Source organism: Notamacropus eugenii, chromosome 7 (genome assembly GCF_028372415.1).
Source record: "Notamacropus eugenii isolate mMacEug1 chromosome 7, mMacEug1.pri_v2, whole genome shotgun sequence".
Taxonomy (NCBI): Eukaryota; Metazoa; Chordata; class Mammalia; order Diprotodontia; family Macropodidae; genus Notamacropus; species Notamacropus eugenii.
Genome location: NC_092878.1, coordinates 47399547 through 47415183, shown reverse-complemented (window position 1 = coordinate 47415183; position 15637 = coordinate 47399547). Strand labels below are relative to the sequence as shown.

The window sequence follows — 15637 nt, the reverse complement described above, 5'->3', positions numbered from 1 at the left end:
GATTAATTATGTTGATTGTTTCCCTAATATTGAACTATTCAGACATCCCTGACATAAGTCACAATCAGTTCATCATGAATGATTTCTTGGATGAATCGCGGTAGCCTTTTTGACAGGACTTTATTTAAAATTTTAAATTAATGAATACTGGTTCATTAATATTATTATTAATGTCATTAATATTATTAATCATTAATATTAATTAAGCCTATAGTACTTCTGTTTCTTATCTTCTCCTGGTATAGATATTAGGAACTCTGTTTCATAAAAGGAATCTGATAGGATGATTTCCTTCTTAATTTTTGAGAATAATTTGTATAGTGTTGGTATTAATTATTCTATAAAGATTTGATAGAATTTTTCTATGGATTTATCAGGAATAGGAAAGGTTTTTAAATTCTAGCTAGTTTAATATCTTTTTTTTTCTGAGATTGAATTATTTAAGATATCTTTTTTGGTCTACTATTACTTTGAGTATTTTGCATCTTTTAAGGTATTATTCTATTTCTTTTGTATTCTGTTTTGGTAGCATGTAACTGTGCATAGTAGGTTCTGATGGGTGTGTGTGTGTGTGTGTGTGTGTGTGTGTGTGTGTGTGTGTGTGATTTCATCTAGTTCATTTGCTATTTTGCTCATTTAATTTTCTCCGTCTTTGTAATCAGATTGCTAAAGGTTTATCAGTTTTATTAATGTTTTAAAAGAATGTTTTTATTGATAATTTCTTTAGCTTTTTTTTTTTTTGCTTTATTTCTCTCATTTTTAATATTGGCTCTTTGGTGCTTATTTTAATCTTATGTATTTGTTGGATTTCTAATTTTCAAGATGCATAATCAGTTCATTAATCCTCTCCTCTTCTGTTTTTACTAATGTTTGTTTGTTGGGATATTATTTCCTCCTGAGAACTGCTTTAGATGAATCTCAGAACTTATGGTAGGTTGTTCCATCATTATTATTTTCTTTCGTATAATTACTGCTTGTATAATTTGTTCTCTGAACTTATTCATTATTTAGAATTTCCTTGTTAGATTTTCATTTGGGTCTGTATCTTTTGCTTATGTTCCCTGTATTGATGACTAGTTTTATTGTGTTATGGTCTGTAAATCTTGTGTTGACTTTCTACATTGTTATTTTGGGGGGTTATTTGCAATATCTTTCTACTCTAACAAACGATCACTTCTGTAAAAGTTGTGTTGACAATTTTTGTATATTTTTTAATTTTTTTGCTCTAGTTTCTTCAGCAATATATTCAGGTCACTATTTTCCCTTTTGTTAATTTTTCTGCTAAAATTGCCCCAAACTAGAGGACATTTAAATCTCCTTATGCTTTTGTATTGATGTCTTTGTCCCCTTGTAATTCAGTTAATTTTTTCCTTTTTGAATTTAGATTCTAAGGCATTTGGTTTAATAGTGATATGATTCATATTGATATTGGTCTGTGGTTCCTTTCAGTATAACACAGTTTATCTCCATGTTATGGATGACATTTTTTGCTTTATTTGATAGCATGATTGCAAATGATTTTTTTTAAAAAAAAATTTCTTCCAGCATACTAACTTTTCCCAGCCTCTAATTATTATTCTATGTTTTCATTTTTTAGATGTTTCTTGTGAACAAGAGAATCTAAGGTTTTATTTTCTTGTCCAATCTGACACTCTTATTTTATGAGATTGTTTAACCTATTTATGTTTAAAGTAATGAGAGTTGCATTATTATTTTTCCTTAAACTTTCTCTAATGCTTTTATTTCAAAATTAGGATTTCTATCTTCTTTTTCTTTAAAGAGAGTACTTTGTCCCTTCAGTTGTTTTATCTTGGTCTTCTCTAAGGTCATTCTATTTCCATTGACTCCCTTTCATCCTCAAGCCCATATCCTATTTTTCATCCCTTTCCCTAAGTTTTGGGGTTTTGTTTTACTTATTCCTTTTTCTTTCTTCTTTTTCTTTTGTTTTTTAACTCTTTTCATTTTCTTTCTCACTTAAGTAGTCAAGTTAAATTCCCCTTCTTTCCTTTCTTTTCTCTAGTAGTTTTTAAAAATTCATTTTCAATGTATTTCTTTTCCTCCTCTTCACTGTTTCACCTCCCTTTCTCTTTTTAGCAGTTCTAGATTTTTATTCTTTGATTCATGGCTTTTAAACTTACATATTTCTTCTTTAATCTCTGTATTTCTCATAGAATTAAAATTTCTGGTGTACCTATTTGAAATTTCTTCTAATAAGACAGTTTCTACATCATTGACTTATAGTTTTTGCCTTGATGCCACCTTTTTTTAAATTTCCAGTTGTGCCTCAGTCTTAGAAATTCCCGTTTATGCAGGTGATAGAGAGGAACAAATGTTTCCCAGTGGTAGGTATTTCCCCATGTTCCTAATTGCACAGTTCTTTACTACCCTTTGCCTTCCTCATGATCATCTTTCCCCCATTTGCCATGAAATTTCCTTTCTGGATTCATTCCTTCATACTTTTTTGGATACAGTTGGCCCTAAGAATTTCTGATTCCTCTTCCACTAAGGCAAGAATAGTGATTCCTCTAAGCACCAAATCCCTGTAGATTATAACCAGTCTAAGGTCCTTTCTCATTCCAGAATATTTCTCTTCTCCTATGGGAACACTCTTCAGTGGTATCCCTTTTCATCAATCAAATGAGATTTCTCCTTTTCTTTCTCCCTGTTTAAATTCCTACCCTTGCCTCCTCATCCATTCTCCAATAGATCCTGTTCCTCCTTAGTAAATATAGGAATTATTTTCCCTCTACTGTTAACTATTGACTTCAACAGGACTATATCATACATTTCCTTCTGTCTTTTTTCTCTTTTCTCCCTTTGTATGTGACCTCTCATTTTGCAGTTTAGTCCCTAAAAAAACATTGATTCATCTATAAGCTCCTTCATCTTCACTTTCTATTTGATTCTGCTTTCACTCAAGTTTTCCGGTGCACTTTTAGAAGGAAATCCCTTAATGATCTCACTGTTGCAATTTTGGTGCAGCACCCACGGGTGTCTTTCTCATTTTAGCCCCCTCCTCACATTTTTGTGGTAATTTATTTTTTTACCTCTCTTTCCTTGCTTGTTGTATTTGTTTACCCTTCTTGCATTTCTGTTGTATAGGGTGTTTGCAAGGCAACTAAAAATTGTTCGTCTGGTTTGCTTTGTAGGAATGCACCAAGTGTCTCTTTGTTAAACATTCATCTTTTTTCATTAATGCTTAGGATCAGGTTTGTCACCCTGGGTTCTATTTTGAGCTCATTTGTACACATTATTCCATTCCCTCCTGAGGTCTGTGGTGGTTGCTGAATAGTCTTGCTATTCAAATTTCCTTTCCTTTACATCTGAAGGTCTTTCTCCTGCTTGGTTTCAGAATTCATTGCTTGTCATTGGAATTATAAATTTAATCAGTATCATTTGCTGGCACATTATTTTCTGTGTTCACAAGTCCTGGGAAATTTTATTTTATTATTTCTTACATTATGGTATTCAGGTTTTTTTGACTTGCAGTTTTCTAATTTGTGATCTATGATCTAAGAGATCTTGAGTTATTTCCCTATAACCTGTTTTTGAGATTGATAGGTTTTGTAAAAATATAAATCATAATAAAACATACAAATAATAAATAGCTTTTTAATAACTTTTTTCTTCTCTTCTTCCACATTGTTTTTTACTTTGCATTCCCAGTCTGTTGCTCTCTTTTTTGTTTCTTTATCGAGCTTTGCCACTATGACCTCATTTTCTATTCTGCCAATGCTTTCGACTGTGCAGGCCATAAATTCTGTTTTCACAATTTTTCTTCTCACACCATTCAGGAAAACCCTGCTGTGGTTCCAAGCTCTCTTGAGAATCCACAAGATCCCGTCTTATCAAGTGTTGATTCATTTTCCTTTGTTGTACCATATTTATTCCTATATGCATGGAGTCCTTTATGAATCTGGGGGTCATCTCTTCAGTTAACAGTATCTTCCCTGTTGCTTTATATCTGTATGCTCTAAAGTTTTAACTGAGTTTTCTTCCTTCTGAGACCTTTAATAATTTTATTCTTTTTTCCCTAAATATTCTTCTATTGTTTATTTTCTGGGTATCAAATATCTATCAGAGAAAATTGCTGTAAAACTTTCTCCCTCATTTCTCATCTCCCTACTAATTTTAACTGCATTAAAAAATTTTCAATTTGATGTAATAAGAATTGTCCTTTTTATTTCCCTTGATCCCCTCTCTCACTTTAGTTATGACATCTTCCTATATCCATAAATCTAAAAGCTAATTTCTTCCAAAACGTCTACCAAACTACTTTCTAGTTTTCCCAGCATTAAAAAAAATCAAACAATGGATCATTATCTCACTAACGGTTTTTCCGGTTTATTGAACACTATGATACTATATTAGTTTACTTCTTTATGTTGTCTACCTAATCTGTTCCACTGATAAACTTTTTAGCCAGTACCAAATTGTTTAAAGGATAACTGCTTTGTTGTATAGTTTGAGATCTGGTACTGATAGATAATCTTCCTTCCCAGTTCTTTGTCACCATACAAAGAGCTACTATAAATATTTTTGTGTATATGAATCCTTTTTCTCTTTCTTGGATTTCTTTGGAAGTATAAGTCAACATACATTCATTAAACACCTACTATGTATCAGGCACCATACTGAACAGTAAAGATACAAAGAAAGGCAAAAGACAGCCCCTGCTTTCAGGGAGCTTATAGTCTAAGCAGTGGTGTCAAATTCATATAGAAATGAATCTCCACGGGCAGTATATTGACATAGAAAACCAGAAACAGACATCATCAATGTTGTAACTATGTTTTAATTTACTTTTGTTAATTATTTAGAAGTTATATTTAATTTGGTTTGGGCAGCACTCTGGAGTTTTGTGGGCTGCTTATAGCCCATGGGCCACAAATCTAATGCCTCTGGATGGATAACTCAGTCTAATATAGTCCTAGAAGTAGTAGTATCAGTGGATCACAGGGTTTGCGTAAGTTAATAACTTTTGGGGACATAGGCTTTTTAAAATCACATTTAATAAGCTTGTTCTCTGTATCATTGCAACACTTTTTTTTCTTGGTAGAAATAGCAGATATACCCTAGTGAATCTGTCATCCTCTGTTTTGGGAAATAATATAACTACTTTTATTTAAGATAGCTGTGTTAATGTTTCAGAAAAACCTAGCTCTCACACATATTTCCAGGAAAGATCTGAAAAAGAGCATCACACGGAATAATGATCAGGAAATCCAAAGGGAAATGATAGTAAGCACCCTTATTCATCCGAAGAACCTGTCCAGGGAAGAGGCTTACAGGCATTGAGAAATGGACCTCACCAGAGAAGTCAGCAGGCGTGCAGTTGAACAAACTAGAAGACTATCAAAGCCTGAAAAATTCTATCCCCAGGGGCTCTTTAGACTAGGAAGCTTTCAAGAAAAATGCAGAAACCCACAGAGTTCTGACCACTGACCCAGGACTAGGAGCTGGCTTTATGCAGGCTGAGATATCCCAAGGGCTGCAGAATTGTGTAGCACTCTGATCTGAGATTCTTCTGAGGATCCTAAAGAGTCCTGTGCTTTGCACCCAGATGATCTGGATGGGTTGAAACCTACCAATTCTTTGAGTGTAGATACAGTAGGGAAGTTAGTTAGCAACAAGAACCTAGGAAATCAAGGTCTGTTCACTCCACCAAAGGGTCCAGGATGGGGCAGAGGATGGGCCTAGTACAAAAATCTGGAAATATGAGCAAACAAAAGAAGTTACTGGCCTCTTTAAAGAAGTATTATAGATGCAGAGATAACTAAGAGACCAATCCAGAAGATAAAAGTAACTTTACAATAACTGCAAGTTAGAACTTCAGAGGAAAAAAAATGTCTGGTCATGGAGTACCTAGGAGAAATTAAGCAAGAGATGTAAAATATTAAAAGTGCAGTAAGTACTCTTGATGAATAAAAAATAGAAGGATAAATATTTAAAACAGAAGATGGTAAACCTTACTCATGTAATGCATTATCTGACAATTAGAATACACCACACATATATATACACATGTGTACACACATGTACACATATGTGTATATGTATATATGTGTGTATCTATGTATGTATATGTATCTATGTATATATACGTATGTGTATATATATATACGTATATATATATGTATATATATATACGTATATATATATGAGAACAAAATCCAAATGCTGGGGGAAAAAAGGAAAATTCAAATTTTTGTGTGTGGGGAAAACTGAAAACAATTGACCTGGAAAAAAAGTTGAATGAGAACTTAAGTATCACCTGGCTTTGAGAATGCTCAATTTACCTAACATGGAGCCTGCTATGTCCCCTGCCAAGTGGGTGGGCATAGTCTCCTTTAATCGCCTGCCTGTCCTGCCTCTCATCAGCCTCTGGTTGGTCACTATGCTGATCAGAGTTCTTCAGTCTTTCACTATTATTTGTCTTGAGAATGTTTATCATGTAAATTGTTTTCCTGCTTCAGTTTACTTCATTCTGTATTAATTCATATAAGTTCTCTCAGGTTTCTCTGAAACCAACCTTTTCATCATTTCTTACAGCATCCCATTGCATCCATATATCAATTTAACTTAATTCAATAAACATTTATTAAGCACCTATGATGTAGCATTGCTATCCACTAGAAATATAAATAAAAAAGACAGTCCCTGGCCTCAAAGAGCTTACAATCTAATGGGGAGGACAACATACAAAAGGAAACTGAGAAGTGTGGAGCAGAGGAGGCACAGAGGCCCCCAGGAGATACCCAGCAAGGGGGCATGTTCCCTAGAGTCCAAACCAAATGGCATTACTAATGGAAAGTGGAGAGTCATCTCTAACAAATTATGGTACTATGTACCATAATTTGTTGTCATTCCCTACTTGATGGGCATCTCCTTAGTTTCCATATCTTTGCTACAACAGAGTTGTCATAATTATTTTTGTACAGATAATTATTTTTCTTGGATATCTTTGTTCCAGTAACGATATCATGCGACCAGCAACCCAGAGGGTCTTCCCCTCCCAGTTTGATTTTTTTTAAATTGACTCATTTCCTAAAAAAGCCTATTAACTGAATGGGTGTTGTCTCACTCAAAGTGCGAACCTGAAAAGACCTTAGCCTAAAAGGGCCAAGGTCTCCCACCTCATCCTAGGCCATCTCCAGTCATCCTGATCCATATCTGGCCACTGGACCCAGATGGTTCTGGAGTAGAAAGTGAGGCTGGTGATTTTGCACAGCCCTCCCTCAAATCAAAGTCAATTGCACGCCATGTCATCATCTCCCTGATGTCGTGGTTCTCTTTGAGAACAAACTACAACCATAACCTTCCAAAACTTTACTTCTCCCCTCCCCCAAGTACTCTGTGATCCAATGACCCTGGTCTCCTTCCACTTCCTGGAACAAGATACTTCATCTCCAGACTTTGGGTGTTTTCACTGGCTGTTCCCTATGCCTGCAATATTTTCTACTCTCATCTCCCAAGTTTTTAGTTTCCTTGAAATCTCAGCTAAAATCCCATCTTCTACCAAGAGGCCTTTTGTGCTCTCCTTTAACGCTAATGCCTTCTATTGATTTTGCAGAACTATTTATACTCTATATGTCTTGTTTGTACATGGTTGTTTTCCAACCTTGTCCTTTATTAAGTTGTTGAGTTTCTCAAAAGCAGGGACTGTCTTTTGTCTATGTTTTCATTACCAGTGCTTAGCACAGTATGTGGCACACAGTGGTGCTTAATAAGTTTATTGACTAACTGGTTTTAAGCCTTTATCTCTTGCCTTTTGAAATATATTCCAAGATCTGTTCTGAATAGAAGGTGCCAAATCTTTTGTGAACTTGTCTTATTGCTATAGCTAGCATTTCTAGTATAATATTGAGTAAAAATGGATATCCTTGCCTTATCATTGGAAAGAAAAGCTTCTAGTTTATCCCCATTACAGATAATGCTTGTTCTTGATTTTAGGTAGATAATAATTATTTTAAGAAAAGCTCCATTTATTCCTAGTTTCTAGTGGGTTTTTTTTTTTTAGCAGAAATGAATTTTGTTAAAAAAAGGTTTTTCTGTATCTCTTGAAAATTTTTTGTTGTTTTCATTATCCATATGGACAGTTGCTTATAATGTTCTCATTTGGTCAATGCTTGTACTTTTCCTAATACTGAACCAGTTTTGCACTCCTGGTATAAATTCAGCCTGGTCACAGTGTATGATCTTTGTGATAGTGTTGTAATCCTTTTGCTTGTATTTTATTTAGAATTTGTGTTTCAATATCCATTAGGAAAATCAGTCAACAGTTTTTTTCTCTGCTTTGGCTCTCTGGTTTAAGTATCAAGACCAAATTTGTGTCATAGAAGGTATTTGGTAGCCCTCTTTCTTTACCTATTTTTTTAAATAGTTCAGTATTGAAATCGTTCTTTAAATGTTTTATAGAATTTCCTTTTAAATTCATTTGGTTCTGGGTTTTTTCTTAGGGAACTACTTTATGGTTTCTCACTCACTTAAACATGCTACTTCCTGTTCTTTTAATATGGGCAATTGACATTTTTGTAAATATTCATCCACTTAGATTGTCAGTTTTTTAAAATGATGTATGGTTGGGCAAAACAGCTACCAATAATTCCTTTTACTTCATCTTCATTGGTTATAAATTCACACTTATTTTTGATGGCATTTTTTTTTTTTTTGGTGAGGCAACTGGAGTTGTGACTTGCCCAGAGTCACACAGATAGCATCAAGTTTCTGAGGCCAGTTTTGAACTCAGGTCCTCTTGACTCCAAGGCTGGTGCTGTCTCCATCACCTAATTGCCCATTACTTTCTTTTTAAAACTCAAATTAGCCAATGGTCTATTTTTTTCTTCCCCCACCAAAAAATAGAAAGCTCCTTGTTTTATTAGCTCAGTGTTTTCTTTTTAATTTTCAATTTTACTAATCTTTTAATTTTCAGGATTTCTATTCTTGTATGATCTTGACTGAGATTCCTTATTCTATTTATTCCTGAATTCTATTTATGGCTGCTTACAATATTTTTTCTTTAATCTGTACAGTCTGTCTTTTAGTTATGACATTCCTTGGAGTTTTCATTTTATGTTTTCTTTTAGAAGGTGACAAGATTTTGTTGCGTTCTGGTTCTTACAAGTCAGAGCAATTGTCATTTGATTTCTTGAAATATAGTGTCATTTTTGGTCATGGTTTCCAGGTAATCCAATGATTTCTTTTTGTGTGTGCGTGGGAGTAAAGGATGGAATCTTGCCCAGTATGGAAGTACAGTGGCCACTGATAAGCACTTTTACAGACTGGTATAAGAGCTTTTAGCCGTCTCCTTTTCCAAACAGGGCAGGCTTTTCTGCTCCTGGAGGCATACCATAATTAGACTTAGTGCAGGACACCTACTTAACAAACTTACTTCAACTTAGAACTCCCAAGCTCAAGCAACCCACTCGCTCCAACTTCTCCAGTTACAGAAATGAACCACCATGCCAGTTACTGTTCAATTACCTCTCCTTGACCTGTTTTTCAAGAATTTGTTTTCTATACATCTATTTTTCTAACTGTTTTCATCCTCATCATTCTTGCTGTCTCCGTCGTTGATTTCTTTGGTTCAATCTAACTTCGACGAAGTCTGTTACTTACCTGGGTTTAATTTTGCAACTTCTGTTTATTCTGCTTCTATTTCTTACCCTATAGCTCTCATTAAACTTATAACATCCTTTAAGGCATCTCATTTCTTTTCTTCCAGGAACTGTAATAGCGAAGATCTTGTGGCCAAACCATACCTTTGGCTGATACTCTACTTACTGGAGCTGCGCAGTTACTCTCTTCGGCTTGTATGCTAGGCATCCCTGGATCCATAATTTATCAATATTGTCTTGTATAAGAGTAAATATACTCTTAATTTCTTGAAATGGAACTTTTTGGTAGGCCTGAGCTCGAACTACTCCTACACACACACACACACACACACACTTGGATCAGATAGTAGGTCTTTGCTCCCAATCTGTATCATCTGGGGTCCTGCTACCCATCGTTTCTTTCACTTAGGGTATGTCATGTCCTCTAGTCTTCAGGTTCCCCTGAATCAGGAGTGTGCATGACCACCATTGGACTTAATACCCAGTGCACTTTTGGGTCATAATAGTGGTAAAGCCTTTGAAAGTTGTGCTGCCCTCACCCAGGCTCCTATGGCAGAGCCCTTTTTGTGCCTGTAGCATTTAGAATGGACAGAGGCATTTATGGTAGTTTTTTATTTTTATTTTTTTTTGAGAACTACAACATATTTATTAAGTATTTTTAAGGGAAAAGGGGTTAATAGGTTAATATTAAAAATTTTGTGAATATAATTTGGAATTTCAAGAGCTGGATTCTTAAATAGCCCATATTTCTTTTAGGTGAGGAAATATAAAAAATAATTTTTACTTATATATTATTCAACATCTAAACATATGTAGTTTCATCAAGTTATAGTAAAATAATCATTTACATGTTAGGATATAATAGAATTTTACACTACTGAAAAATTCATATTTGGAAATGTTCTGGATGTTTTCACCAAGCATTGTACATCATAAAAATATCTGTTTATAAGCAATAATTTATCGGTAAACAGCTTAACCACTCTTACTTAAATTTCTATGACTGACAGACCTAAAAACCCTACAAAGTATGACAGAGTAATTATGAAAAATTAGTGCAATCACTTAAGTGATACTGTAACTAAAAGGCACTAAAATATAAATATCTGAAGCTGTAAACAAAGCTGCAGTTCTTCATACAGACCAACTGTAACTGAAAAAAAAAACCCTGTTTGATAAACTCCACGAAATTGCACTATAGAAGTCCTTTCAATAGTTTTCCACAATTAACCATTTTCCCATGCTGATAAATGCGTATTTGCTATGATTCAGTGGAATAAATATTGTGTATTAATTTTTATCACGTAAATAAAATCTGTAACTGCGATACAAAAAAACAAAACATGGGGATCCTACAATGATCACCACAAGCTTCTGACATCTCTCACCACTTAGTCAAATGGTTTTATCATTCCTTTGGTTTAAGAGCAGATGGAACAATAAGTTGGAATTTTAGCTTTGATAATCATAAAGCTGCCACTTAAGCAGTGGTGATTGGCTCTTTGATTTTCTTATCCATTAGTCTTTTGGAAAGATTTGTAAGCAAATGCTTCAGATGATCATTTAGAGAAGGTCCAACAGCACCACTCAACTGCACTGAGGCATTCAATCCCCTTCCAAACACTTCACCATCTGAATGGGTCAGACTAGGTAGCAGAGGAAGTTATTTCAATAGCACCTTCAACCAAAAGTAATTCTTTAAAACCTTCTTTTGATGCAAATGTATATGGATGTTTAGTCTCTCTTAGACCCTCTGCTAAAGTAATAAGAAGAGGATCAAATGAAAGAATTTCAGAAAGACAGTCCCACTGTAATTTTTATTTTACTGAATCATGTACCAACCTGCCATGGGCCCATGGCTGATCACCAAATGTGTCGATAGTTTTAGGATTAAGTTCATCACTTGGCTGAGGATGAGGTTTCTTTACAAAATCTGGAGAACTGCTGGAGGATGACAATTTGTTCTGGTGTACTACAGATCTATGTTTTATTTTGGAACCTGATGACGTTCTTTGTTCATAGGTCCCTGTCACTCTGCTTCTCCTCTGTAGGCTTCCATGACTCAGATTCCTGCATTCTTCCTTTCTTAGTGGTTGCTCCTGATCTCTGGGAGCACAGGCCTCAGTCCCAGCCATCCTGGAGCTGCCGGCCCTGAGTCCCTCAGTACCCTCATACAGGCCGAGATCAGCACAGACACCCGACCTGGAGCCCACGGACCTGGTGCTGCTCATGCTGGCCCGGGCTGCGGCGGGTAAGGCACAGAGCTTTGTTTTATTTCTTAATAATTATTCAGAATTAAGGAATCTAGGAATTTAACTGTTCTGTTCCTATTCACTTTATCATCTTAGTCTGCTTTTGACACTGCAGCATTTAAAAGAAAATCACAGGACGACAGAACAAAGTTCAGAAGTAACCACAGATACGTAGCACAACTTTGTAAGTAATGTTAAAATTATTGTATAATTTTTTAAAAAGTAAGCTGTAATAGGGATTCCTATATTCATAAACATTTTTACCATATGCAAGAATATGGCATTTTTTATTCTTTTGCTGTTAGGTGCCGAATTTGAAAACAACATAAAGAGACGTACAATCACTCTCCCACACTGTGTTTAAGAAATCACACAGATGAATCATGTAGCTCAGATCTCTTCCTTAGGAGAAACTCAAAGACAAATGAGGCAGTGAGAGGAATGGGGAGAGGGAAAGCCAAGATGGTAGAATCAAGGCAGCAACCCAGATGAACTCTCCCAAGATTCCCCTCCAAGCAACTTTAAAATAATGCCTCAAAGCAAAGTTTGAAGTGGCAAAGTCAAGAAAAGGTCAGGGTGAGACATTTTTCCAGCCTAAGACAACTTAGGAGGTCAGCAGGAGAGGTCTGTGATACCAGAATATGGCCCAGCCTGGAGCTCATGAGACAAAAACACCAGCAGTGGATAGTGGCAGCAACAGTTTCAGGAGTTTTCGTCCCAGAGATGGTAAAGGGATTGGACGGAGATTACAGGGAGATTACAATGCCTTTGCTGGCACTGGTTGCAGCTGGCACTCATTGGCAACTCTGTTGCCTATACACAGCTCTAGGTTGCAGTTTCAGGGTGGAAAGGAGTGCTAGTGCTTGTGACTACAGGGGAACAAGGGGCCCTTTCTGAATGAAGACCAGAGTATGGATCTGGAGAATAGTCACCACAATGCTCTCCAATCACACTGCCATGGAAAGACCAAAAACTTGCAGGCAGACCTTTAAAGCTAATGCTCCAAATTTCAGCACTAAAAAGCCTAAAGCTAGGGATGCTGCCTCCCTACCCTCAGGTGAGCACAGCCCAACTTTAGCATAAAGTTTGAAGTCAAGAAATAGGCTGGGAAAAGGAAGAAAGAACAAAAAAAGAACTTGACCATAAAAAGACAATGATGGCAGGGAAGACCGAGACACAAACTAAGAAAATAACACCTTAAAAAACAGAATTGGCCTAATGATAAAAGAGGCACATACATTTACTGAAAAAAAAAAAAAACTCCTAAAAATCAGAATTAGACAATTGGAAGCTGACACCATGAGACTCCAAGAACAATAAAACAATGTCAAAAGAATGATATAACAGAAGGAAATATGACATCTCTCATCAGAAAACCTGACCTAGAAAATAGATCATGAAGGGATTAAGAGTTATTGGACTACCTGAAAGCTATGACAAAAAAAGAACCTCTTCATATTTCAAGAAATTATAAAGGTTATCAGTCCTAATTTCTGAGATCCAGAGGGTAAAATAGAAATTAAAAGAATCTACTGATTGTGAAAGAGATCCTAAAATAAAAACTTCCAGGAACATTGTAACTAAATTCCAGAGCTCTTGGGTCAATGAGGAAATACTCCAGGCAGCCAAAAGAAAACATTCAAATATCAAAGAGATATCTGAATAGATGTAGTCAGAATCAGACAAGATTTAATACCTAAGGTTGGATTTTGACTCCAGGCCCACCACTCTATCCACTGAGTCACTTACCTGCCCCTGTCACTGAGTATTATTGTGCTGTAAGGAAATGGGAGACGATTGTGTATAACAACAGCAATAGTCCAGTGATAATCAACTATGAAAGACTATACAATAATGACACTCATTCCAAAGGACTCATGATGAAAAAATGCTATCAACCTCCAGAGAAAACTGATGAACTCTGAGTGAAAATTGGAGTATAATTTTCTTCCATTTTTTTGTGGGGGAAGTGGGGGAGTAATACGGCTAATATGGAAATGTTTGCATGATTTCATGTCTAATTGATTGTTGTTTGCCTTTTCAGTGGGTGGCAGGGAGGAAGAGAACTTGGAACTCAAAATTTAAAAATAATGTTAAAAATAAATTAAAAATTTCTTTAAAAACATAGGGGGCACTAATCTGCACATGGGCAGCGAGGTGACACCGTGGGTAGAATGCTAGATTTGCAATCAGGAAGACTCATCTTTGTGAGTTTAAATCTAGCCTCCAGACATCGACTAGCAGTGTGACCCTGGGCAAGTCACTTCACTTAACCCTGTTTGTTTCAGTTTCCTCATCTGTAAAATGAGCTGGAGAAGGAAATGGCAAACTGCTCCAGTATCTCTGCCAAAAAGCCCCAAATGGGGTCACCAATAATCAGACATGACTGAAATTAAGATGACTGAACAAGAAATCGGCACATAAGGACCTCTCTGGGCTGCATATTGAATTAACTTTAAAATGTGCTTATCTGTTTTTATTGAGTTTTATTTGGTTAAGTATTTCCTAATTACATTTTAATCTGGTGGTACCTGGGAGTGTTCTGGGCTACATGTGGTGCACTGACTGTGTGCTTGATCCCTTTGATGTAGATCATACATACAAACTTCATGAAAATGCTGCTGTCACTCCCTCTGATTACCACTAATCTTCTCTTTCAGTTGGTCAGTGGGAGATAGATAATATAAAAATTGAGTTACTAACTTGAAATAATCACGGTAATCAGGTCTGTGGAGCTATCAGCAATACCTCCAACTGTTCTCACTTGCTTTTCAGTAGATGCCCACTTAAAGTACAGAAAAAATGTAAATTATTTTCAAGAACTTTGAGTCAATCACTCAGGTTCACATCAGTATCATCCCTGATTCCTCACTGTCACCCTACATGGATCTCTTTGGACAACTTCCACTTTTTCTTCTCCTTGCAACCGTGTCCTTTCTAGGCTAATTTTCCCTATAGAAGTTCAGCACATGGCATTCATCCTTCTTTTGAACCCGGTGCAGTCTGCTTTCCAGATGTCCAGAGCGCACGTGTGCCCAGTTTTCCTCTATCTCCTCTGCCTTGAGATTCTACCTCCATACAATTTTTTCCATCTATCTATTCAATAACATGGCTGCCACCATTAGAATAATTCAGGACCTCATCATCTTTCTCACACTATACTACAGTAGCTTTCCTTCTTCTAAATACTCCCTTTTCCGGTCTGTCTTTTGAGCTACTTAAATAATTTTCCTAAGATACAAGTCTGACTATATTACTCAAAAAATGTAATACTTCAAAGAGATAAGTTTTTCAGCATGACCAATCTGTAGTTCTCTCCATATTCACCTTTATTATAAATGATTATTGCCTTCCATGCACTTTACATTCAAGCCAAATTAAACTAGCTTCCCTAGAATCTGATATTCCTTCTCCTGTCACTTTGCATAGGTTGTCTCCTCTTACCTCAACAAACTGAATTCCTTCTTCTTCCAGGCTGATGGCTCAAGTGTCATCTTCTGTGACACATATCCTTAGCTGTGACCTTTATCATTCCTTTACAAATTATGCTCTATTTATCTATACCTATATTTTACCAATAAACCCTGAGTTCCTTGCCCACAGGAGAGCTAGAATCTGCCTTGGTGAACAACTATACACCTACGAGGAAGTCTAAAAGCAGCAACAATGGGTGAAGAGGTGACAAATTAAGTAAAGTCTAAAACCACACCGTATTTAACAGAATCTTTTCTTTAAAGACTTATTTTCATTTATCATGTACAACAGAGA

General features: G+C 35.8%; 1 pseudogene; it reads right to left on the bottom strand.

The window, feature by feature from the left end:
- Positions 1 to 10905: 10905 nt before the first annotated feature.
- Positions 10906 to 13123, bottom strand: LOC140514801 (PACRG-like protein pseudogene; annotated as a pseudogene).
- Positions 13124 to 15637: the final 2514 nt, after the last annotated feature.